The following is a 26,198-nucleotide window of genomic DNA, read 5'->3' on the forward strand; positions in this document are numbered from 1 at the left end:
TGGGCAGCAGTGGCATGAGGATCATAGCTCACTGCAGCCTTGGCGTCCTGGCCTCAAGCGATCCTCCCGCCTCAGCCTCCTGAGTAGCTGGGACTGCAGGCACTCACCGCTGGGCATGCAGTCCCTGGCTAATTTCAAAATTTTGTTTTGTAGATTCTGGGTCTTGCTTTGTTGCCCCTGCTGGTCTGGAACTCCAGGCCTCAATCGATCTTCCCGCCTCGGCCTCCCAAAGTGCTGGTGATACAGGTGTGAGCCACAGTGCCTGGAGGAGTTGTACGATTCCATTTTTACTGTGGCCCCACTGGAATAAAATTCCAGTTCCAAAACCTTCCTTGTTATCAGCTTCCTTTTTTCACCTTTCTTCTTTCCTCCCTTCCCTCCTTTCTTCTTTCTATAGCTGGGGCCTGAGCTAGCATTTTAGCATGCAAAAATTAGGCCAGGATCAAGCTTTGCCTTTACAGAGCTTGGATTCTGGTTGGACAAGCCAGCTAGAATTCACACGCCCACAGGAGACGTCAGATTGTAAACCTCCCCTTCAGGGACAGATGCAACACGCTGGGGCCCAGAGAAGGACATAGACTCAGAATAAGCTCTGGATAGATCGCTTCTGTTCTGTGGGCCTCAATTCCTGCCTGGGGGACTTAGAGCAGCTTACCATGAGAAGAGGTGGCACAGGCCTGGCCAGCTGCTACTATGATTCAGGTTATGGGGGTTATGGGAGCTGTAGTCTCAGGAGGTGGCTTCATGGAGTGGGAGGTATACCCTCTCGGAGATCCTCAAGCTGGCCTGTTTGTTCAGATGCTGTGAAAACCCCTCCTGACCTAGGATCCAGCTCTGGCTGTGAGGGAGTCCTTTTGGGGGCTGTCTGAAGAGTCTAAGTCTACAGGGAGAACTCAAAAAGCTCAGGGAGGGCCGGGCGTGGTGACACAGGCCTGTAATCCCAGCACTTTGGGAGGCCGAGGCAGGTGGGTCACTGGAGGTCATGAGCTCAAAACCAGCCTGGCCAACATGGTGAAACTCTGTCTCTACTAAAAATACAAAAAAAATAGCCAGGTGTGGTGGCAGACACCTGTAATCCTGGCTACTCAGGAGGCAGAGGCAGGAGAATTGCTTGAACCTGGGAGGCGGAGGTTGTAGTGAGCTGAGATCACGTCATTGAACTCCAGCCTGGGCGACAGAGAGACTCCACTCAAAAAAAAAAGAAGCTCAGGGAGCTGGCGCTACAGAAGAGGGGCAGGTGCCCAGGACACTCCCTTCCCTGTCCCTCTGAGGCTCTGTGTGGATCCAGCTCAGGCTGTTTTGGTCATTCCAGCTCTGGTCACCGCCTCTGATTTATTAGCTGTGGGACTGTCGATGGTGAAGCGAAGGTTCCCAGCAAGGCCGGGAGGTTTGCAGGAATTCATTTCACACTTGACTATTTTTTTTAACACCTACTAATGTCCTTCATGTTGGGCCCAAAGTTCCCAGCCTCTCCCTTCTTCCAAAATGTTTCAGGGACTTGGGAGGGCAGAGGGCCTGGAGCTTTTCCAGCAGAGGCCAGCTGCCAGCCTGCAGGCAGGTGGGTGAGGAGAGGGATGGGGTGGGGGTGCGGTGGGAGGTGGGGCGGGAGGCTTTGCTGGGAGCCAGGGCAGGGTCAGGTTTCGGGTTTCCTTGAAAACAGTCCTGGGCCAGCAGGCAGAGCCCAGCTTCCCTACGCAATCATTACGTTTCTCCAAGACTCAGTGCCACCCCCTGGAAAATGGGCTTGCCTCGTCCTCCCCCAAGGACTGAGGTCAGGACAAAAATGAATCAGGAGGTGGATGTTAATGCCTGGGGCCCCGGCGGGCCCCTCACCAGGGCTGGATGTGAGCGGCCGAGTCTGTCTTTAATCCCCCTGTGGAAGCTGGAACGGAAGGCCGTGTTCCGGGCCAAGGTTTCTCTGCCCACTTGGCCGGCGTCTCCTTTCTTTGGCGTTTCTGTTGAAATTTGACTGTTCAGAAGCATTTCCACTGCCTGGCTAGTTACTCAGCAGGACCTTGTTTGAGCCGTTCTCAGTCCTGTGTCTTCTCCTTGCTCTCATGGAGTCCCTCCGTGTTGGTAGGGGGCAGGGGACAGGGGATATGAGGGTCCCCAGAAAGGCAAGATGAAAGAACCCCTCCTGGTGTGTGGCCAGCTAGTGCCCTTGGCCGTAACTTTGCTCCAGTTTACATCTTTTTTTTTTTTTTTTTTGAGACGAGTCTCACTCTGTCACCCAGGCTGGAGTGCAATGGCACGATCTTGGCTCACTGCAACCTCTGCCTTCCTTCTGGGTTCAAGTGATTCTCCTTTCTCAACCTCCTGAGTAGCTGGGATTACAGGCGTGTACCACCGTGCCTGGCTAATTTTTGTATTTTTAGTAGAGATGGGGTTTCACCATGTTGGCTAGGCTGGTTTCAAATTCCTGACTTCCAGTGATCTGCCTGCCTTGGCCTCCCAAAGTGCTGGGATTACAGGCATGAGCCACTGCGCCCAACCTGCTCCAGTTTACCTCTTAAAAAAAAAAAATAGGGGCCAGGCATGGTGGCTCATGCCTGTAATCCCAGCACTTTGGGAGGCCAAGGCGGGCGGATCACAAGGTTAGGGGTTCGAGACCAGCCTGACCAATATTATGAAATCCTGTCTCTACCAAAAATACAAAAATTAGTGCAGTGTGGTGGCGAGTGCCTGTAATCCCAGCTACTTGGGAGGCTGAGAATTGCTTGAACCCAGGAGGTGGAGGTTGCAGTGAACAGAGATCGTGCCACTGCACTCCAGCCTGACTGACAGAGTGAGACCTTGTCTCAAATAAATAGATGATAGATGATAGATAGATAGATAGATAGATAGATAGATAGAAAGAAAAGGCTGGGTGTGGTGGTTCACGCCTGTAATCCCAGCACTTTGGGAGGCCAAGGCAGGTGGATCACAAGGTCAGGAGATTGAGACCATCCTGGCTAACACGGTGAAACCTCATCTCTACTAAAAATACAAAAAATTAGCCAGGTGTGGTAGTGTACGCCTGTAGTCCCGGCTACTCGGGAAGCTGAGGCAGGAGAATCGCTTGAACCTGGGAGGCAGAGGTTGAAGTGAGCCGAGATCACGCCACTGCACTCCAAACCGGGCAACAGAGTGAGACTCCGTTTCAAAATAAATAAATAAATAAATAACTGGATTTCCTTGAGAGAGCAGGAAATAAATGATGTCGGTTCAGGGCAAGGAGAAGGACAAGCAGAGGGAACAGCCAGGGAAGGATGCTCAGAGGCTCTTCCTATTTCGCTCTTGTTCTCTGTAATCAGCATCTGCCACGGCCCCTCAGCTACCCAGCCCAGCTTTACAGCAGGGACTCTGAGGAAGGGTCCTAAGGCCGAATGCTATGGCTCAGGCCTGTAATCCCAGCACTTTAGAAGGCCAAGTTGGGAGGATGGCTTAGGTCAGGAGTTCAAGACCAGCCTGGGCAACATAGTGAGATGCCCCCGCATCTCTACAGATGTAGATTTGAACATTAGCCGGGCATGGTGGCATGCACCTGCAGTCTCAGCTACTGGGGAGGCTGAAACAGGAGGATCACTTGAGCCCAGGAATTGGAGGCTGCAGTGAGCTAGGATTGTGTCACTGCACTCTAGCTTGGGTAACAGAGTAAGATCTTGTCTCTAAAGAAAAAAAATAAAGGAATGGTCCTAGAGTTCTGCTGCCGTTGAGAATATCCACGCTGGTCACAGAGGAAGCTGACAGAGGCATGTTCGGATGCCTTATTTATTTATTTATTTATTTTTGAGGCAGAGTCTCTCTCTGTTGCCCAGGCTGGAGTGCAATGACGCAATCTCGGCTCACTGCAACCTCCGCCTCCGGGTTCAAGCGATTCTCCTGCCTCAGTTTCCTGAGTAGCTGACATTACAGGCACCCACTACCACGCCTGGCTAATTTTTGTATTTTTACTAGAGATGGGATTTCACCATGTTGAGGCTGGCCTCAAACACCTGACCTCAGGTGATCTGCCCACCTCGGCCCCTCAAAGTACCAGAATGACAGGCGTGAGCCACTGTTCCTGGCCGTGGATGCCTTACTTCTTCCCAAGCACCAAACTAAAAACCTGTCATGTGGAGACTCCTTGAATCCCCTGCCCTGTGACCACGTGACTGAGTGCCTACTGCCCCTCTCACCAGCCTGGCAGGGTGATGTAAAATCCATGCCGGTGCCTGCCTCATCCTGCATCAGGTGACCCTATGGGGTGGCCATGAGGTCACATCCTCTGTTCCTCTCCCTGCCCAGTGGAGGGACAGACGGTAGGCTTCCTCCTTTGGGGCTGGGGCTGGCGGTGGTGCAAGGGATCCCTCCCGGATGCAGGTATTGAGGGAGTGCCTTGTCTGTAACCAGTTTAACAACAATAATAAAATGACTCAAAGCCATCTGCTTTTTATTATCACCTTGCCCTGGCAATTCCAAAGGACGTTGTTGAAAAAAAGAAAAAAATCAAAAAAACCTCGTCTTGCAAACGCACCTGTGGAGAGGCTCAAGCGCAGTGGGTCGTTGTTCTCCAGCGTGGGATCAGTTTCTGATTCACCTGGTCCCTGCAGAGGGGGAGATGGAAATGGACTTGGAGAGGGTCAGGGACACAAAGTGGCTGAAGTGTCAGTCCAGGAGGGAAGACGCTTCTCTCCCTAGACCCCTCTAAGCGCCTCCCACTTTGATGTAAGAGGGGGCAGGGACCATGTCCCTGTAGGAGCTGTAGGTGGCGTCACCTGTTGGTGACAATAAGGAGCTTAGGTTTTTTTTTTTTTTTGAGACTGAGTCTTGCTCTTGTCACTCAGGCTGCAGTGCAGTGGCGCAATCTCAGTTCAAGCGATTCTCCTGCCTCCGCCTCCTGAGTAGCGGAGATTACAGGAGTGCACCACCACGGCTGGCTAATTTTGTATTTTTAGTAGAGATGGTTTCACCATGTTGGCCAGGCTGGTCTTGAACTCCTGACCTCAGGAGATCTGCCTGCCTCAGCCTCCCAAAGTGCTGCGATTACAGACGTGAGCCGCCAGGCCCGGCCAGTATCTTAGGTCTTATAATCACAATGGGAAGCTCTTGGAGGGTTATAGGCAGAGGAAGGCGGGGATGGATTTATGTTTGGGAAAAGTGGGAGAGCTGGAGAAGCTGAAAACAGGAGTGGGCTCACGAGCAGCTCCAGGACAACGCTTTTCACTCGGTTTACACCAACACTTTAACTTTCCTGTTTTGTTTCTTTTTCTTTTTTTTTTTTTTTCAGAGACAGGGTCTCACTCTGTTGCCCAGGCTGGAGTGCAGTGGTACAATCATAGCTCACTGCAGCCTGGAACTCCTGGGCTCAGGTGATCCTCCTGCCTCAGCCTCCCGAGTAGCTGGGACGACAGGTGCACGCTAGCATGCCAGGCTAATTTTTGTATTTTTTGTAGAGATGGGGTCTCCCTATGTTGCCGAAGCTGGTCTCAAACTCCTGGCCTCAAGTGATTCTCTCCCCTCAGCGTCTGAAAGTGCTGGGATTACAGGTGTGAGCCATCATGCCTGGGCTACGTAGGCTTTCTGCATATCCTCTGGGTGCTGGCATCTGTGGGAGCTACAGGGGGTGTCATCATGCATGGCCTGGAGGGAGGGACAGACGTTAATTCAGCAGTTGCAGCAACATGGACACACTGACCAGTGCCATGGGAGAGACGGGGGAGAGTCCAGGGTCAACCAGGCTTCGTAGCCTCAGCAGGGGTGGGCCATTTCTTGGAGGAGGGGTTTCTATAGGGATGAGTGACCTAATTATCTGGATACCAAAACAGTGAGCTGAAGACATTACCCAGAGGCTCACAGCTAAGAGAGGACAGGAGGACTCCAAAGAGCTAAAAAAAAAAAAAAATAGACTGGGGAACGTGGCTCATGACTGTAGTCCCAGCACTTTGGGAGGCTGAGGCAGATGGATCACGAGATCAGGCCTTTGAGACCAGCCTGGCCAATATGGTGAAATCCCGTCTCTACTAAAGTTACAAAAATCAGCTGGGCATGGTGGTGCATGCCTGTAATCCCAGCTACTAGGGAGGCTGAGGCAGGAGAATTGCTTGAACTTGGGAGGCGGAGGTTGCAGTGAGCTGAGATCACATCGCTGTACTCCAGCCTTGGTGACAGAGGAAGACTCCATCTCAAAGAAACAGAAAACCAAAGAGCTAAAATAAGACCCATGTAAAAAAAAAAAAAAAAAAAAAAAGACCCATGTATCTGGAGCGAAGGGGCCACGGGGAGAAGGAGCTGTGGAGGCTCCCAATGGGGGCAGGACTCCCGGGGTCACACCAAGCTGTGTCCAAGAGATCAATCTTTTATCCCCAGAAGGCATCGAAGGGCTTTTAATGGAAAGAAGTGGTCCCGATTGAAGTTGTGTTTTACAGCATAATGTAAACGCGGAAGCCAAAGCCAGGCCGGTACGTGGCGCACACCTGTAATGTCAACGCTTTGGGAGGCCAAGGTGGGAAAATCCTGGAAGCCAGGAGTTCAAGACCAGCCTGGAAACATAGTGAGACCCCCCTCACCCGCCCCACCCCCCGCCACATTTACAAAACATTAAAAAAATTAGCCGGGTGTGGTGGTGCCTGCCTGTAGTCCCAGGCACACCCCGGAGGCTGAGGTGGGAGGATCGCTTGAGCCAGGAGTTGGAAGCTGCAGTGAGCCAGGATGGGGTCACTGCACTCCAGCATGGGTGACAGAGCAAGATGCTGTCTCTAAAATAAACAAAACGAATCCCAAAGCCAGAACACTGGGAGTCCCAGAGCTGGCAGGGGGAGGGGCCAGAACACTGGGAGTCCCAGAGCCAGCAGGGGGAGGGGCAGGGGTGGAGAGGGGCAGAGTGGAGAGGCTGTGGGAAGGCGTGGCCCAGGGCCGTGTGTGGTTAGTCCAGCCGGATCCTTGGACACTGCCCCAGTGGGCACCACGGTGTGGCCCAACCCTCTGGCATGAAGGTGCCACACACTGTGAGCTGTTCTTTCTACATGCACCGAGACCAAAGCCTTTGGTCTTGATAAGTAGATTATGTTGATTCATGGCCTTGGACTTCAAATTACAAACCCACAGTCTGGCTTGGGATATTTCACCGGAGGGCGGAGAGATAGCTGGTCACCAAACAGCCATGAGTCTTCCCTGCCTGATCTCAGGAAGCTCTGTCCAGTGAGGTCTGCCTCTGCCTGGCCTGAGACAGAAACAGCTGGGAGCAGTGAGTGGCTCTTGCTTGTAATCCCAGCACTTTGAGAGGCCGAGGTGGGCGGATCATTTAAGGAGTTCAAGACCAGCCTGGCCAACATGGTAAAACCTCGTATCTATAAAAATGCAAAAATTAGCCAGGTGTGACGGTGGGTGCCTGGAATTCCAGCTACTAGGGAGGCTGAGAGGAGAGACTTGCTTGAACCTGGTGGGGTGGAGGTTGCAGTGAGCTGACGTTGCGCCACTGCACTCTAGCCCGGGTGACAGAGAAAGACTTTATGTCAAAAATAAATAAATAAATAAGTAAAACTGGGAGCGGGAACTCAGGTGAGCTGGGTGGGGACAACAAGGCTTCCTTTTGCCAAGGAGCTTGGGGAAGATCGTCACTGGGTTCTTTGTTTTCTCCTGTATAAGTAACAGCTGTATTGAGATATAATTCCCATACCACTTCATCCATTAAAAACGTGCAATTCAGTGTCTTTCAACGTATTCACATAGTTGTGCAATTACTACAATCAAGTTTATTTTTATTTGTAGGGTTTTTTTTTTGTATTTTTGAGACAGGGTCTTGCTCTGTCCCCCAGACTGGAGTGCGATGGTACCATCTCAGCTCACTGCAACCTCTGCCTCCCAGGTTCAAGCGATTCTCCTGCCTCAGCCTCCTGAGTAGCTGGGATTACAGGTGCCCACCACCACACCCAGCTAATTTTTGTATTTTTAGTTGAGAGGGGGTTTCGCATGTTGACCAGTCTGGTCTTGAACTCCTGGCCTCAAGCGATCTGCCCACCTCAGCCTCCCAAGTAGCTGAGATTACAGGTGTGCGCCACCACGCCCAGCCAATTTTTGCAGTTTTAGTGGAGATGGGGTTTCACCATGTTGGCCAGGCTGGTCTCCCTGACCTCAGGTGATCAGCCTGCTTCCGGCTCCCAAAGTGCTAGGATTACAGGAGACAGAAGTTTCTTTCTCTGAGTTCCAGGATCCAGGGCAGGTGAGGAGCCCCACACGCCAAACAGTAATTAGAGCACAATGCAAGCAATGTGTAATTAACTGTGTTACACAGTACGTTGCCCACTCTCACTGCTTTGCAGGTCCCAGAAGCCAGGGGTGGGGGGGGCGGGTGAAGGGGACAGAGAAACCTACTGATGGATGTTAATTCCACCCCGGGTGCAGAGCCTGGAGCCTGTAATTATCTCCCCTCCAGCTGCTCCCTGAATCCTGTGGGATGATGGTGGAGGGTCTACGCCCTAGCTCTGAACCCGTGGGCTTTAAAGCATCCTCCTAAACGCGGACTTCTGGACAGATGCGTGATTATGGTGCTTGTCAGAGCACAGTACTCATAATGAGATTTTTGGTGGGTCAAGATTGCATCACATAAAAGGCCTCTAGAATCCCAGTGCTTTGGGAGGCAGAGGCAGGAGGATCACTTGAAGCTAGGAGTTTAGGACCAGCCTGGGCAACATAGTGAAACCCCATCTCTACAACAACAACAACAGAATAGCTGGGCATCGTGGTATGTGCCTGTAGTTCCAGCTACTTGGGAGGTTGGGGAGGGAGGATTGCTTGAGTCCAGGAGTTCGAGGCTGCGGTGAGCTGTGATTGTACCACTGCAATGCAGCCTGGGTGACGGAGCAAGACCCTGTCTCAAAAAAAAAAAAAAAAAAATGCCTCTCATAAGTGTGGCCCAAGGACCCACAACCTGCCTCACTTTCAGTTTCAAGCCATCACGTCTGCGGACACATGTAGCATAGAAATCCAGCCAATGGGGGTGCAGTGGCCCATGCCTGTAACCCCAGCACTTTGGGAGGCCGAGGCCGGCGGAGGTGAGGAGACGGAGCTCAGCCTGGCCAACATGGCGAAACCCCATCTCTACTAAAATACAAAAAGTTAGCCGGGTGTGGTGGCGCACGCCTGTAGTCCCAGCTACTCAGGAGGCTGAGGCAGGGGAATCGCTTGAACCTGGGAGGTGGAGGTTGCAGTGAGCTGAGATCACACCACTGTACTCCAGATTGGCAAAAAAGTGAGACTCTGTCTAAAAGAAAAAAAAAAACAGAAGAAGAAAGAAATCCAGCCAGTGCTGCCTTGTTTCTGCCTCAGTGTCAGGGATCTCGTGTCTTCTAGGCACCCAGGGCCTCTGCGCTGTGACTGGGGTCCCGCCCCCGAAACGGCTTCCTCCCTTTCTTCCTCCCAGGGCCAGAGACTGACTGAACTAGCACCGAAACCCCTGCCATTCACCTTCCATGAGTTTCCAGTCTGATGGAGGAGGCAGACACTAAACCAGATTATTTTATTGTATTTTTATTTTTTAGAGACAGGGCCTCGCTGTGTCACCCAGGCTGGAGTGCAGTGGTGCAATCATAGCTCACTGCAGCCTCTCACTCCTGGTCTCAAGTGATCCTCTCACCTCAGCCTCCCGAGTAGCTGGGACCACAGGCATGTGCCACCATGCCTGGCTATTTTTTTATTTTATTTTATTTTATTTTTGTAGAGATGGATTCTTGCTATGCTGCCCAGGCTGATCTCAAACTCCTGGCCTCAAGTGATCCTCCTGCCTTGGCCTCCCAAAGTGCTGGAATTACAGGCGTGAGCGCCGTGCCTGTCCTGACTCCAGTGATTACAGCACAGCGTGAGTGTGCATCTTGAAGACTCACTCCCCAGCTGGTTGCCTGTCCCAGCTGCCTTTTCTGCTCATGAAACCCCTTTCACACTGGCTTTCCTGGCAAAGCTTTCTCTGGCTCTTCCAAGAAGAGGCTGCTGCCCTCCTTTGTCCCCTCCGGGGCTGGGCTGCACTTCCCTCATCTCAGTATTGCCCCGCCGGCTCTGCTCTGGTCTGTATAGGGCTCACTTCCCCCGGACTCGCTGGGGTCTGGCTCTGTGCCCCATTCATTCAGTACATACATTCCTTGCAATGTAAGAGGTAGCAGGAACTATGCTGAGAGAGTGACTCTGATCCTGGTGTCACGGGATGAAAAAAAAATCCATTAATTTAAGAACCCCCAAATTCTGCTTAGAAGCAGATCCTCCTTGTTTAGGAAAATTGATCCGACACTTCGGATTGAAGGCAGGACCACGAGGGCTAGTCTGCTCCGTTCTGAAGGTCGGCAGGATTTCAGGGGCAGGAGGAGGAAGGAGAAGGGGGAGGCCAGGGCAGAGACGACAGAGACTTCCAGGGAGAAGGATTTTAATAGTCCCTACAATGGCAAAGCAAACCCCTCTGCCTCTCCAACCGACAGTAAACCTCCTACCCGCACAGATGCCTGGTGTGGGTGGGTTTGGTACGGAAACGAAGGTAAAGGATTTTGACATTTGGCTGTGCTGGAGGCTGGAGGCCTCTCCTGCCATAAGCTGGGGCTGTCCCTGAACTGAATGAATTCAGTGGAAACTGGGCTCTAGGCCCTGGGCAGCTGTAAGATATAACCAATGCTGTGTCCACAAGGCATGGCAGACATCTTGGGAAGGGTCCAGAGTCTTCCACCATCTACAGTGTGGTGTGGATTATGAGTCATTCTGGGCCAACCCTGTGGTGCCAGGATAACCCACTGATGCCAGCTTGCAGGACCAGGTGTGAGTCTCGGGCAGCCGTGGCCTGGAGGAGCAGAGACCCTTTGAACTTGGCCTCTTGTGCTGCTGATGGCAGTGGGCTGGTGAGTTGGAGCCACCAGATTCCCTCCAAAGGGCCCCTTGGGAGTTTCCTTCTGCCTGCCCATGTTAGGGAAAAGAGGGATTCCAAGGGGATGCTCTTGACATCTACTCAAAACTGCTCAATCACTGCCTCATTCCTTGATGTGTGCTGGAAAGTGTCCCTGGAAAATAAGTGGGAAGGTGCAAATCTCCTAGATACAGCTCAATAGTGGTTGGGGGCCAGGGGCGGTGGTTCACACCTGTAATCCCAGCACTTTCAGAGGCCGAGGCCGGTGGATCGCCTGAGGTTGGGAGTTCGAGACTAGCCTGACCAACATGGAGAAACCCCGTCTCTACTAAAGATACAAAATTAGCTGGGTGTGATGGTGCATGCCTGTAATCCCAGCTACCTGGGAGGCTGAGGCAGGAGAATCACTTGAACCTGGGAGGCGGAGCTTGCGATGAGCTGAGATCTCACCATTGCACTCCAGCCTGGGCAACAAGAGAGAAACTCCATCTCAAAAAAAAAAAAAGAAAAAATTAGTGGTTGGGAGCCAGGTGTGGTGGTGCACACCTGTCTTCACAGCTACTCGGGAGGCTGAGATAGGAGGATCACCTGAGTCTGGGGAGGCTGAGGCTAAGATAGCGATACTGCGCTCAAGCCTGGGTGACACAGGGAGACCTTATCTCTAAAAATCCAAATCAGTAGTGGGATAAGTGGAGCACTGAAGCAAAATCGTGGCTCCAGATTCCTGGGAAATACTTTTGCTCGGGGCTCGCTAATAAACCCACAGTGGCAGGAGCAGCGGGCATCGACCAACCCTTTTCATGCCTTTGGCATAGGCGAGCAATGGCCTGGGGGCTTCAGGTAGGAGTGTGTGCCGCCCACCAAGCCACAGGGCCACTCTGCAACTGCTCTTCTCCTTCCTGGCTATTGTCATTCAGAGACCTCAGATTTCTCCCACGGGGAAGCACGTCCATTTTGTCACTTATATAGTCACTCGGCAAACAACCTGAGCATCTATGGTGTCATGACTGTGCTTGGCACTGGGTGTTCAGAGGGGTCTGGGTATGACCCTTGCTCCCTGGGGGCTGCCATCCAGTAGGGAAATGGATGGACAGGACCTGAAATGGACAGTTACAATCTAGCGAGGATGTGTGTTGGCTGATGGGGCCCCCGGGCCTCCAGTTGTTCCTGGGAGGCCCCTGACTCGGAAAGGATAGAGCTAGAAGCTTCCTGAAAGAGATGATGAGCTGTCAAGTCTTTTTTTCTCAGTGGGGGACAGGGTCTCACCTTATCATCCAGGCTGGAGTGCAGTGGCACAATCATGGCTCGCTATAGCCTCGAACTCCTGGGCCCAAGTGATCCTCCCGCCTCAGCCTCCTGAGTAGCTGGGACCACCATGCCTGACTATTTTTATTTGTTTTATTTTTTGTAGAGATGGGGTCTCACGGTGTTACCCAGGCTGGTCTCAAAGTCCTGAGCTCAAGTAATCCTCCCGTAGGGCAGAGCTCTGGAGTCCCCTCCTAGGAGCTACTGGATGTGTAAGACCGCTGCGATCTGAAGGCCACCCTTGCTCAGATCTCTGTCCTGGGCTGGGTTTGCTGTGTCGGCATCTCACAGACCAGGGAAGGTCCGGCCCAGTGGGCTTCCCTTTCCTCCCATTCCCAGCCTATGGCCCAGCACGAGGCCTGTCTTGGAGGAGGCAGGGCAGGCCTCTTGCTCATGCACAAATGCCTCTGACTGTCATCAGCTGGGCTGAGCCAGGCCTTCCTGGGGCATTTTCGTTATCCTGAGGCGAACATGTCAGGGTCTGTAATTCCAGACACAGAAACCCACTCTGGCTGGGTTAGGCAGATAAGGAATTTCTTCAAAGCTCCTACGTAACTCAGTATCTCCTAGAAAGCCAGTCCCAGGCTCTGAGGCTATGCAATCAGGAGCGAGGCCCCAAATCCCGTCGTAGGCCAGGCTGGCCTTCCTCTGGGCTCTGACACCAGGCACGGTGCTGCCTTCAGACACTAGACGTGAGAGCTGACCCTTGGCCAGCCAGAATGGATTCCACATAGCCTCTACTTCCTGGGTCATTGCTTCTCATTCTGAATCTGGTAGGTGCATGGATTGACGAGCCCAGGTCACATAATTAAGCCTTAGCTGCAAGGGAGTCTTCACAAGGAGGGGAATTCCCCAAACACAGGAGGGCATTTGGAGGTGTTGGGGCAGGCAAAAGGAATGTGTCTGACCCCCTGCCAGGAGCTCTTCATCTGGAGGGAAGAGTAGGAAATAGATCTATTATACAACTCTTTTTGTTTTTTTCGAGACAGAGTCTTGCTCTGTCACCCAGGCTGGAGTGCAGTGATTTGATCTCGGCGCACTGCAACCTCTGCCTCCCGGGTTCAAGCAATTCTCCTGCCTCAGCCTCCCGAGTAGCTGGGATCACAGGTGCCTGCCAAACTCAGTTAATTTCTGTATTTTTAGTAGAGATGGGGTTTTACCTTGTTGGCCAGGCTAGTCTCAAACTCTTGATCTTGTGATCCTCCTGCCTTGGCCTCCCAAAGTGCTGGGATTACAGGTGTGACCCACTGCGCCCGGCCAGGCCTCTCTCTCTCACTCTTTGCTTTTCTTTGAGACCATTTCTTGCTCCATCTCCTGAGCCAGAGTGCAATGGTGCAATCATAGCTCAGTGCAGCGTCTAACTCCTGGGCTAAAGGGATCCTTCTGCCAGTGTCCAAGCTGCTCTCACACTCCTGGCCTCAAGTGATCCTCCCACCTCGGCCTCCCAATCTGCTGGGATTACAGAAATGAGCCAGGGCACCTGGCCTGACCTCTTGTTTTGTGCTTTGGAAGGACGCTGTTACCTGTCTCCTCCTGCCCCCCGGGGCATCGGGGCTCCCATCTAGGAAACTGAAGCTTCCTTCCAGGCAGGCACCTGTACTGGAGACCAGACTATTCCCGCTCACTCTAGGTTGGCTGCCTCCTGTGACTGGAGTTCATGTTCGCCATGGCTTTTCCAAGGAATGGCAGTGACCGTGGGGTCAGACCCCCTGGTCCCGGGAGGGGAACTCTGCCCCTTGTCCCCAAGTTTTGGAGTTTTACAGATGCTTTCTCATCTCCGGGAGCCTCAGTTACTCATCTGAGCAATGGGGATAATAACCCTCCTTACCAGGCAGAGCTGTGAGAGGAGGAGGGTGTGATCCAAGAGCCCAGGGCACACGGTTGGGGCAGGCAGAGCGTGTGGGGCCCAAATCAGCAGCTCGTGGAGATCCCATTCTCCTGCCTCTGGGCAGTGTCTCCCTGACCTGGTGTGGGACGCTGGCTCATGCATCAGTCCTTTTCCCAGAGCCTTCGTGGGGGTGATGGCGCTGTGTGCCCGGTCCCCGTCCCCATCCACCCACGTCCCTATCCATCCGCAGGATCCCTGCAGCCCCTTGCCCAAGGGGGTGGAGATGGCTCCACGGCTCCGCCTAGCCCCCCAAGAGAGCAGCTGCCATCCAGCCTGCAAGCCAGAGGAGTGGAGGGAAATCGTGGAACCAAAATAGCTCTTTCCATAAACAAAGCTGCTTTTCGTTGGGGGAATGTAAACTGGCAGATGCGTGAGGAGACGGTGCCATCCAGTGCAGCCGAGCGGGAGGCGGCAGCGGGAGGCCCTCAGCCTGAGCTTCGGTGTCTGGGCTGCCCTGCACCGAGTGGGAGGCCAGGCCGGGAGGCCACTCCAGAGCCAGGGGTCAGGGACAGTCTGGATGCTTTCCTGGGGCACCATTCTCAGGGGCTGGGGACCTCTCTGCATGCTGTATCCAGCACACACACACACCCCCCGCCCCCGCCCTGGGTTCAGAGCGTCTCCTGGGGTGGGAGGAGCAGGGACTGTGGGCATCTTGTTCCTGGCATGTGGCCAGCACTGGGCCTGCAAGAGGGAATGTCACCCTTCCTGTCAGCCCCTGCACCAGTCCTCACGCTCCCCACCCTTGAGTTCCTAGTGCATTCTCCTGGCTCTGTATTTGTATTTTTTTCTTTCCTTGAGATGGAGTCTATTCTGTTGCCCTGGCTGGAGTGCAATGGCACAGTCTCGGCTCACTGACACCTCCGCCTCCCAGGTTCAAGGATTCTCCTGCCTCAGCTTCCTGAGTAGCTGGGATTATAGGCACCTACCACCATGCCTGGCTAATTTTTGTATTTTTAGTAAAGACAGGGTTTCACCATGTTGGTCAGGCTGGTTTCAGACTCCTGACCTCAAGTGATCTGCCTGCCTCAGGCTCCCAAAGTGCTGGGATTACAGACGTGAGCCACCATGCCCAGCTTGTATTTGAACCCGCCTCAAAGCCCTTGCCTGTGCCTTACATAGGGAGGGGTGGATCAAGTGCAGAGCAGGGTTCCTGGCTTGGCATTTGTGGGAGGGACAGGGGTGAGAGTGGGTGAGCAGGAGGTTGAACGAGAGGGTGAGTGAACAGGTGGGAGCCAGCCTGTCCCCACTGGGAGATCAGGGATTTGTCGTGTCTCTCGAGTCATCATTCGGCCTCGGGGTTGCTGGACCCCCACAGAGACCCCTCGGTTTGGCTCCGCAGCTCTCCCGGGGTTACTGGGGAACGGCTGATTGCTGAGTTTACAGCTGGCTTTGCTAAGACCACAGACCTATTTTTTGTTTTTATATTTATCTATTTATTATTTATTTTGAGATGGAATTTCATTCTGGTCACCCAGGCTGAAGCGCAGTGGTGCAATCTCGGCTCACTGCAACCTCTGCCTCCCAGATTCAAACAGTTCTCCTGCCTTAGCCTCCAAGGTAGCTGGGATTACAAGCGCCCGTCACCATACCTGGCCAATTTTTGTATTTTTAGTAGAAATGGCGTTTCGCCATGTTGGCCAGGCTAGTCTCGAACTCCTGACTTCAGGTGATCCACCTACCTTGGCCTCCCAAAGTGTTGGGATTACGGGTGTGAGCCACCATGCCTGGCACAGACCTGTTTTTTAAATTTAATTTTTATTTTTTTGTAGAGATGGGGTCTCACTATGTTGCCCTGGCTGGAGTGCAGTGGTGTGATCATAGCTCACTGCAGCCTCCAACTCCTGGGCTCAAGCAATCCTCCCACCTCAGCCTCCTGAGTAGCTGGGACTGTAGCCGTGCACCACCATGCCTGGCTAACTTTTTTATTTTTTGTTGAGACTGAGTCTGGTTATGTTGCCCAGGCTGGTCTTGAACTCTTGGCCTCAAGCGATCCTTCCGCTTCGGCTTCCCAAAGCACTGAGATCACAGGCATGAGCCCCCACCTCAGTTCACAGCCCACAGACCTGTTTTTAATAAGCATTTGGTGGTCCAGCCTCCCAGCTGGGGAAGGTCTGTCAAAGGACCACAGAAGGTTCTAGAGCAGGATGGGGACGTTGCCTGTCACACTGAGAACATCATGCATCACTCTTGTGGCACCTGCACTGGGCTGTGTGTGAGAGAGATGCTATTGTACCTCATTTAAAGATGAGAAGACCAGGCGCGGTGGCTCACGCCTGTAATCCCAGCACTTTGGGAGGCCGAGGCGGGTGGATCACCTGAGGTCAGGAGTTCAAGACCAGCCTGGCCAACCTGGCTAAACCCCATCTGTCCTAAAAATACAAAAATTGGGCCGGGTGCGGTGGCTCATGCCTATTATCCCAGCACTTTGGGAGGCTGAAGCGGGTGGATCACCAGCTCAAGAGATTGCGACCATCCTAGTCAACATGGTGGAATCCCATCTCTACTAAAAACACACAAATTAGCTGGGCATGGTGGCTCGTGTTTGCAATCCCAGCTACTTGAGAGGCTGAGGCAGGAGAATCAGTTGAACCTGGGAGATGGAGGTCACAGTGAGCAGAGATTGCACCACTGCACTCCGGCCTGGGTGACAGTGCAACTGTCTCAAGAAAGAAAGAGAGAGGCCGGGCGCGGTGGCTCACGCCTGTAATCCCAGCCCTTTGGGAGGCCAAGGCGGGTGGATCACGAGGTCAAGAGATCGAGACCATCCTGGTCAACATAGCGAAACCCCCTCTCTACTAAAAATACAAAAAAATTAGCTGGGCACAGTGGCGTGTGCCTGTAATCCCAGCTACTCAGGAGGCTGAGGCAGGTGAATTGCCCAAACCCAGGAGGCGGAGGTTGCAGTGAGCCGAGATCGCGCCATTGTACTCCAGCCTGGGTAACGAGCAAAACTCCGTCTCAAAAAAAAAAAAAAAAAAAAGAGAGAGAGAGTGAGATAAGATAAGGCCTGGGGAAGCAAGGGTGCCCACTCCAGAGGCAACTCCAACCCGGTGGCCAGCTGTGCTTGGGGGGACTTTTTCCACCTCACCACAATGCCATCTCTTGACCAGAAGCTGAAGCTACTGTTTCTTTCTGCAGGGCAGAAATTGGAAGCCTGGTGATAATAAATACCCTCCTCCTGAGGGCAGAACGCCTTAGGTCTGGGGCTGGGCTGCCCCAGAGTCCGACCCCCGACTCCAGTCCAGGCCCTTCTATTTCATGGTTGCTTCGCCATGGGCCCCTGTACCCAGGCAAGGGTGGTCCTTGGCATGGGAGCCAAGAGGAAGCCAAGCAGGAGTGTTGGTGAGGGGCAGGGTCCCGATCCCTCCCAGCTCACCCAGGGGGGCTCCAATGAGGCTTTCTGACTGAGAAGTAAAGGAGGGCCCATCCTAACACTTGAGTTGCCCCAGGCAGGAGCGAGGTCGCAGATACAGTTGGCCCCGGTGCGGAACCTGCGAGCAGCAAGCCTTCTCATCCGTAAAATGGGATGATCGCAGTGCCGACCGCACAGGACAGGGGTGAGTCTCATGTGAGCCCCGGCTGTGACTCAGAGGAAACCATTCCCTCCCCAACCCCTGTCTGTGTGAAGGCGACAGGGCAGGCAACTTCTCTTCTGTTGGGAGGTGGGGATGTGATCCTATAAAGGCAGTGACGGGCCAGGCGCGGTAGCTCACACCTGTAATCCCAGCACTTTGGGAGGCTGCGGCGGGACAATCACTTGAGTCTACAAGTTCAAGACCAGTGGCTGGGCATGAGGCTCCTGCCTGTAATCCCAGCACTCTAGGAGGCTGAGGTGGATGGATCACCTGAGGTCAGGATTTCAAGACCAGCCTGGCCAACATGGTGAAACCCCATCTCTACTAAAAATACAAAAAAATTAGCTGGGCCTGGGGGCATGCGCCTGTAATCCGAGCTACTTGGGAGGCTGAGGCAGGAGAATCGCTTGAACCCGGGAGGCGGAGGTTGCAGTGAGCCGAGATTGTCCCACTGTACTCCAGCCTGGGAGACAGAGCGAGACTCTACCTCAAGAAAAGAAAATTGAAAGGAAGGAAGGAAGGGAGGGAGGGAGGAAGGCAGGTAGGCAGGCAGTTATGGTGGTGCACACCTGTGGTCCCGGCTATTTCGGAGGCTGAGGTGGGAGGACTGAGCTATGGTCTTGTCGTTGCCCTCCAGCTTGGGTGACAGAGTGAGGCCTTGTCTTGAAAAAACCCAAACAAACCACCGAACCAAACCAAACAAAACAAAAAACCACATCCTTGGCTGACGTGTGCCCCGGGAGAATGTCTGAGTGACCTAAAGGGTCTGATGGAAGCAGATGATCGTTGTCCCCACGACAGAGGGCCACGGAGACCACCTGGGTCCTACGTGGTGATTTCCAGGCAGACCCCAAAGTGCAAGCGAGCCCCTCCCAACCTGCCCTCCCTCCCACCTCTGTAGACTGGTTCTGAGAGGGGACCCTCCTCATCCAGCTCTGTCCAGCTCCTCCCAGCTCAGGCCCCAGTCCTGGGGCGTCTACTCCCCAGCATCCTCAGTCCCCCTCCTTCTCTGCCTTCTCATCCTGGGGGTTATCCCCACTCCAGTTATTCTCTGGCTTCTTGTACCTTCCATCTCCTCCTACCCAGCCCTAGACCTCTTCCCTCGCTGCTGCCGTACCGAACCTAAGAAGGGGCTCACAGTCCCTTGGTGTAGGTCTAACTACAGGGATCAAAGCCCTTCTGCAGCTCCCCAGTGCCCCAAGGGACCTGCACTCATGGGCCGCCCTGCCCAGGCCCAGCCCATCTTCATGAACTCCCACCAGACCCCTCGTTGGAACCACCTCTCCGGAACTCTCAAGGGATAAGGGAACGGGGAGGGTGGGTGAGTGCTGAGCCGGTTCTCAGCCGGGGCTCTGGCTGGCTGTGAAGGGGTCTCTGTTCACTCATTCCTCAGGCTTCCCCAGGGCCTCCTGGGAATCCTCATATGAGGAGGCCTCCGTAGCTGAGCCATCGCCTCTCTTCCCAGCACGTGGGGCTGTCCAGGGCCCTGGAGTCTCTGCTCTGCCCAGTTCAGGTCATTTCTGGTGTTGCCAGCATGGGGCAGGGCCTCTTACTTGCCCTGGGAGAGTGAGTGGTGGGGAGCTCTGCACAGCCCCCCAATGTGATCTGCACAGCCCCCCAATGTGATCTGCACAGCCTCCCTCCCTAGGACCTCACCTCCTGATTTCGGGAGGCGCTAACCCACCCTCCACCCTCTGTGTAGCCCCTTAGAGGGGCGATTTGGTTCAAAGTCTTGGATCAGGGCTGAACCAAATCAAACATCTCGAGTCTGGATCTGGGCTCCGGTCTGCTGCAGAGAGGCCGGTGGGTTCTTGGAGCACCCCCATCCCCCGTACTGCCCCGCATCTCTCTGGGCGTGAAGCTGCCCCTCCCGTGATCAACACGCTTGCCCACCCCCAGGGAAGCACAAACATGGTCTGAGCCATGATTCACCACCGTTGCTTCCATGAGGTCATCTGTGGCCTCCTTCCCCCTTGGGGCTGGCGCAGGGGGCTGGGCCAGCTGGTCCTCCCTTCTTCCTCCCTCTGCCAGGCAGGAGGGAAGGCAGGAAGGCAGGCTATCTGTGCCACCATCTAATTACCTTGAGAGGTAATTGCTTGGGGTTTTCTCTGACACCTTGAGATTTCTCCTGGAGCGTTTGGCTTTTTTGGTGGAGCCAAAATAACCCTTAAGGAAGCTACAGGCCCCAAGACAGGGCCTATTGCTAAACCCTGACAACTCCCCATCAGCCCCGCCGTGACGTGCCCAAGCTTTGAGACAGTGTGAGTTTATGACAGGTCCCATTAAGTCTCTTGCACAAGCACTGAGTGTTGAAATACCCAACAGATGATGACAGTGTTGAAATAACCTGTCGTCTCAGCACTTTCCCCGCCATTAGCCAGATGTTCCAGCCCTCAAAAGCGTTCGAAGCCTTTTGCAGGGAGGGAGGGAGCCCGGATTAAGGCAGCCCAGGGCCTGGCAGGAGGATGGTTCAGGGGGTCTGGGGCTGAGGGCAGCTGAAGTCCCCAAGCGAACAGGGCAAGGGGAGGTCTAGGATTGGAAGGATGTGAGAACAGGCAGAAGGGGCAAGGGTACAGCCGCCCCTTCATCCGAGAGCCCACAATCAATGCAGAAGGGGTGGAAGAGCAGAGACAGCTCCGCACCCTCTAGATGGTGGGATGTTTTTGGAGAGAATCTCACTGGGGCTCACCAGCCATTCATATGGCCTCCACGTGGCTGAGAGAGGTAAAGTGACTTCCTGAGGCCCCCATTCAGGATAGGATGAGCCCTTGCCTTTTTTTTTTGAGTCAGAGTCTTGCTCTGTCACCCACGCTGGAGTGCAGTGGCACAATCTTGGCTCACTGCGACCTCTGCCTCCTGGGTTCAAGCGATTTTCCTGCCTCAGCCTCCCCAGTAGCTGGGATCACAGCACATGCCCCGCTAATTTTTGTATTTTTAGTAGAGACGGGGTTTCACCATGTTGGCCAGGGTAGTCTCAAACTCCTGAACTCGTGATCTGCCCGCCTTGGCCTCCCAAAGTGCTGGGATTACAGGTGTGAGCCACGGCGCCCAACCAAGACCTTATCTTTTAAAAATTATTATTAGGCCAGCGCAGTGGCTCACATCTGTAATTCCAACATTCTAGGAGGCCAAGGAAGATGGATCCCCTGAGGTCAGGAGTTCGAAATCAGCCTGGCCAACATGGTGAAGCCCCATCTCTACTAAAAATACAAAAATTAGCCAGGCATGGTGGTGCATGCCTATAATCCCAGCTACTCAGGAAGCTGAGGCAGGAAATCACTTGAACCAGGGAGGTGGAGGTTGCAGTGAGCTGAGATTGTATCACTACACTCTAGTCTGAGCAACCGAGTGAGACTCCATCTCACAAACAGTTATTATTATATATATTTTATTTACATATAGATGAGGTCTTGCTATGCTGCCCAGGCTGGAGTGCAGTGGCATGATCCCAGCTCACTGTAGCCTCAACCTTCTGGGCTCAAGAGGTCATCCTGCCTTACTTCCTGAGTAGCTGGGACTACAGGCATGCACCATCATGCCTGGCTAATCAAAAAAAATTTTTTTTGCAGAGATGGGGGTCTTACTATGTTGCCGAGGCTGGCCTTGAACTCCTGGGCTCAAGTGGTACTCCTGCCTCGGCCTCCCAAAGTGCTGGGATTATGGGTATGATTACAGGTGTGAGCCATCATGCCCAGCTGAGGCCTCACCTTGAACCTGGCCTGTGACTAGGAGGGCAGCGTGCTCTCATTATTTCATCTCCCACCCACCCATCCTGCTCTGTGGTCAAAAGCAAGACAGTTTCCTTCTCTCTCTCTCTCTCTTTTTTGAGATGGAGTCTTGCTCTGTTGCCCAGGTTGGAGTGCAGTGATGTGATCTTGACTTACTGCAACCTCTGTCTCCTGGGTTCAAGCGATTCTCCTACCTCAGCCTCCTGAGTATCTGGGACTACAGTCATGCACCATCCTACCCAGCTAATTTTTGTATTTTTAGTAGAGATGGGGTTTCACCATGTTGGCCAGGCTGGTCTTGAACTCCTGACTTCAGGTGATCCACCTGCCTCGGCCTCCCAGAGTGCTGGGATTACAGGTGTGAGCCACTGTGCCCGGCCAACAGCCTCCTTTTCTTATTCATCCTTGTGATCTGAGACAGAGGTCCCTGCCAGGGATGCTGAGAACACCCAGCATGTGAGTGGGTGGAGGAGAGGGGAAGGGAGGAGAGGGGAAGGGAGGGGAGGGGAGAAGACGTGAGGGTCCGGGGGGGGGGGTCATGGTGGCCACTGAGTCACCCACGCTGCCCTCATTTCTGGTTTCCAGGCTGTCTTGATTGAAGACTCCAAGTGCATGCTCCAAGTTGGGTCAGGAAGACCCTGCTTCCTCCTGGGGCACATGGCAGGGCACTGGCAGTGACCTTTGGGAGAACACACTTAACTTGGGGAGCAGCTAATGGTGCAGTCAACAGGCCAGGGTCTGGGGCCTTCAGAGCACACTGGAGAGTTCCAGGACCTGGGATCCCTGCCTCGGTTTACATCCCAGCTCTGTTCTTTCCTGGGTGACCTTGGGCAATGCCTTCATCTCCCCGTGCCTCAGTTTCCCCATCTGTAAAAGGGAAACCAATGGATCCACCCGCTTTTGCTTTATGCCCATGTCCTGTTGCTCACGCGTGCAAAGGGGTGTTTTGCTATAGCAATGCTGGTAAATAACGCGAAGTTTATTAATGAACATAATAAGGCTTTGTCACTGGAGGCGTCCAAGCCAGGAGGGGACACTGTGGACGGGACTCCAGCATTAGGTGGGGCTGGGCTGGAAGCTGAGTTCCTCCACCTGTTGCTGATTTGAAGAATTAAGCGGAGGAGTTTGCAGCTAGTGACTGAACCCCAGGGAGCTCCAGGTGCAAAAGGCTGTAAAATAGGAAAGGCTCTAGGGTTTGTTTTTTTTTTTTTTTTTGAGAGGGAATCTCATTCTGTCCGCCAGCCTGGAGTGCAGAGGCACGATCTCAGCTCACTGCAGTTGCCACCTCCCGGGTTCAAGTGATTCTCCTGCCTCAGCCTCCTGAGTAGCTGAGATTACAGGCACCCGCCACCATGCCCAGCTATTTGTGTATTGCAGTGGAGACAGGGTTTCACCATATTGGACAAGCCGGGTCTCGAACTCCTGACCTCAAGTGATCTGCCCTCCTCGGCCTCCCAAAGTGCTGGGATTACAGGCATGAGCCACCGCGCCTGGCCAAAGATTTTATTTTTAGTCCCTTCCCCTTTCGTTTGCTTCTGGAGCCCAGTGTCCTCGTGCTCTCACTCCCTCTCAGGAAAGGACTGGCTATCAGCCATTCACACCTTAGTAAGAATTGCTTTACTGGGAACCTGGCTTCCCTGGGCTGGGATGTCTAGGAATTCGAGGATCAGGCTGGGCAGGTAGAACGACCTCTCTGGGCTGAGGCCTAGGCACCCTGGAGATGACAGCACTGCCCTCTTTGGCTCTGTGGGCCCAGCTTGGCTCTGGAGATCAGTCTTGCCCCGTTTGCTTGGAGCACTAGGGTGGCTTTCTGCCAACGCCTCCCCTCATCCTCCAGGCTCAGAGAAAGTGGTGGGTCCTGACTGGGGACCCAGCCTGGGGCAGTGGGACAGGCTATCCTGAGTTCCTCAAGCTGTGTGATGCTGGCTGAGTGTCTTCTATCTGAGCTTTACTTCTGCCATCAGTATCAGGGATGTGATACGTTCAGGCGCATGGGTGGCTGCAGGAGGGGAGCCTGTGCCCAAGATGATGCTGGGCTGGAGGATGGGCATGCAGGAGGTGCTAACAAGTAGGTGCTGGCTGGATCTGAAAGGGCAGTTGTGGGCCAGGCACAGTGGCTCATGCCTGTAATCCCAGCACTGTGGGAGGCCAAGGTGGGTGGATCACTTGAGGCCAGGAGTTCGAGACCAGCCTGGCCAACATGGTGAAACCCCATCTCTACTGAGATTTTTCCTTTACAAAATTAGCCAGGTGTGGTGGTGGACACCTGGAATCCCAGATACTTGGGAGGCTGAGGCAGGAGAATCGCTTGAACCCAGGAGGCAGAGGTTGCAATGAGTTGAGATTGCACCACTACAATCCAGCCTGGGCGACAGAGCAAGACTCCACCTCAAAAATAACAATAATAATAATAAATGAAAGGGCAGCTGCTCTTCTGAGGAGCTGGGCAGCCAGGGCACTGCTTACCCCAAACCTCAGCTCAATGAGATGCCAGTTTGAATGAGTTCAACTCCTCCTCTGTGGCTGCCTTTCTGCTCAAGGCCACCAATCTTCTCTCTCTCTCTCTCCTGGACAGATCTCAGGGCCTCCTAACTCATCCCCCATGGACCAGCCTCCCCCTGGCAGCCTGAGTAATCATTTTGCTTTCCAGAGTAATCTTTAAAAATCCTAAATCAGGCCAGTACAGTGGCTCATGTCTGTAATCCCAGCACTTCGGGAGGCTGAAGTCGGGGGACCGCTTGAGCCCAGGTGTCGGAGGCTGCAGTGAGCTATGACAGCATGGCTGCACTCCAGCCTGGGTGACAGAGTGAGACCCTGTCTCTAAAAAATAGTAATTAGAAAAAAATATGAGGACAGGTGCGGTGGCTGATGCCTGTAATCCCAGCACTTTGGGAGACCAAGACAAGAGGGTTGTTTGAGACCAGGAGTTTGAGACCAGCCTGGGCAATGTAGCAAAACCCTGTCTCAAGAAAAAAAGAGAAAGAAAAAGAAAAAAAAGGAAGGCACAAAGGCACACAACTCTGTTGGTTTCTTGGTGATCAAATGTGTCTCTAAGGCTAAGAACAACTGATACAGTCCTTTTGTGAAAAAAGTCCTTTTTTATTTTAAATTATTAATAATTTTAGATTTACTGAAAAGTTGTACAAATAGAGTTTCCGCATAGTTCACGCCCAGCTTTCCCTAAAGTTAATACCTTATGTGAGCACAGTGCAATCATCAGAAGCAGATTGACATGGGTGCAATACCATTAAGAAAACTGCAGACTCTGTTTCACTGGTTTTTCCACGGCTGTCTCAGGAGCCCGTTCTCAGGATCCCAGTTGCAGGTAACTGTCATTTCTCCGTCACCTCCTGCCTTCTTTCTTTCTTCTGCCTCGGTCTTTCTTCTTTCATAACCTGGACGCTTTGGAAGTCACTTTTTTCTCTTTCTCAGGCAGGGTCTCGGTGTTGCTCAGGCTGGAATGCAGAGGCTCAATCATAGCTCACTGCAGCCTCCACTTCCTGGCCTCAAGCAATCCTCCCATTTCAGCTTCCTGAGTAGCTGGGACGACAGGCATGCACCACCATGCTAGGCTATTTTTTGTAGAGATGGGGTCTCCTTATGTTGCCCAGGCTGATGTTGAACTCTTGGGCTCAAGCAATGCTCGTGCCTAAGCCTTCCAAAGTGCTGGGGGATTATACACATGAATCACAGCCACTGCACCCAGCCTGGAAGTCACTTGGTTTTTTTTTTTTTTTTTGAGACGGAGTCTTGTTCTGTCATCCAGGCTGGAGTGCAGTGACATGATCTCAGCTCACTGCAACCTCTGCCTCCCGGGTTCTAGCAATTCTTCTGCCTCAGGTAGCTGGGATTACGGGTGCGCGCCACCACGCCTGGCTAATTTTTGTGTGTTTAGTAGAGTTGGGTTTTTGCCATTTTGGCCAGGCTGGTCTCGAACTCCCGACCTCAGGTGATCCACCCCCACCTTGGTCTCCCAAAGGGCTGGGATTACAGGCGTGAGCCACCGTGCCCAGCCAGAAGTGACTTTTGAAGACTAACCCCGATCAGCTATTTCGTCCAATTTTCCTCGATTTTGAGTTAGTCCAGTGCGTTCTCTTGCTGAGTGAGCGTATGCATTTTGGATGAGAATACCACAAAGACAGCGTCTTGCGCAGTACCCATCAGTGCAGTGCCTGAGTTTTGCGGCGCGAGCCTTGCTCTCTGATTACCGTCCTTTCTCCCCGTACAGCTACTGTGTCTCTTGTCTTGCTAGCGAATCCTTATCTTGGGGTGATACTTCGAGACCACGCGCATCCTGTTTCTGCTGGAACTTTCGTCCATTAATTTTAGCATTCATCAGTGATCATTTGCAACAATCATTGGCTAATGGTGACCTTCCTATCTCCTCCTTTTCTTGTACACGTATTAACAGGCATTCTGTAGCATGGAAGAGCGGTCCTTCTGTCCCCATTTATTTAGTTATGCAGTTATTTTTAAAGTGTGGTATAGGTCCTCTTTTAATCGCTACTAAATCTTGCCACCTGGGGAACAGGGCAATTTAGAAACAAGGAAATGAGGCCAGAAATGACATCAATCACGTGCCAAAGGTCTCACACATGGTAAGTGGCCAAGAAGGGACGCAAGGTTACCCTGGCTCAACTCAGTGGTGCATGCCTGTAGTCCCGGCTACTCAGGAGGCTGCAGTGGGAAGATCGTTTGAGCCCGGGAGGTGGAGGCTGTAGGGAGCTGTGATTGTATCACTGCACTCCAGCCTGGGCAATAGAGCAAGACCCTGTCTCTAAAAAAATAAAAAAGTAACCCCAGAATTCTTTCCCATCCATTTTTTTTTTTTTTTGATGGAGTCTCCCTCGATCACCCAGGCTGGA

The sequence above is a fragment of the Callithrix jacchus genome, chromosome 2, assembly GCF_049354715.1.
Source record: "Callithrix jacchus isolate 240 chromosome 2, calJac240_pri, whole genome shotgun sequence".
Lineage (NCBI taxonomy): Eukaryota > Metazoa > Chordata > Mammalia > Primates > Cebidae > Callithrix > Callithrix jacchus.